Source organism: Mastomys coucha, unplaced genomic scaffold (genome assembly GCF_008632895.1).
Source record: "Mastomys coucha isolate ucsf_1 unplaced genomic scaffold, UCSF_Mcou_1 pScaffold22, whole genome shotgun sequence".
Taxonomy (NCBI): Eukaryota; Metazoa; Chordata; class Mammalia; order Rodentia; family Muridae; genus Mastomys; species Mastomys coucha.
In genome coordinates, this window is record NW_022196905.1 from 116,456,247 (window position 1) to 116,456,739 (window position 493).

Genomic DNA, 493 nt, shown 5'->3' on the forward strand with positions numbered 1-493 from the left:
CTTGAAGGAGGGAACTCAGCCCCAGGCTTCCTTCAAGCAGAGTCGGCTTAGCCCATAAGCAAAGCCACTGGCCTTGCCACTCAGGGCTACTGTCCAACTCTCAACAATGATCTGTGTGCCTACCCAAACAGGGGACTCTGTCCCTACACAGGGAAGGTAAACTTGTGATATCTACGTGTCCCTAAGAAAGAACTATCTATATTGGGAATTATGTTATCTGGTCTTTTTTATTTCCAGAGGTGATGCTCCTGGGAAGGGTGTCTGTCCTCAAAGCTGCTGACTAGTGCAGACAGGCCTAGGCCCAGGATCCCACAAATAAGCCCTACAAATTCCCAGCCCTCACTGGTAACCTAAGGCGATGCTGTGTCCACTAAGTGAGGGGAGAAGGAGCCGTATAGAACTGAGACGAGCTCAGTCTGTTGGAATATTGGCATTTTGATCTTACTGAAAACAAACAAACAAAAGAAACAAAGAACAGGCTAGGCTGCTCACA

The 493-nt window shown here is 48.1% G+C and overlaps 1 protein-coding gene across 4 annotated transcripts in view; it reads right to left on the reverse strand.

Moving 5' to 3' along the window:
- The window catches only part of Camkk2 (calcium/calmodulin dependent protein kinase kinase 2), a 50,329-nt gene that overhangs the window by 961 nt on the left and 48,875 nt on the right, over positions 1-493 (reverse strand). The gene's annotated exons all lie outside the window — the stretch shown is intronic.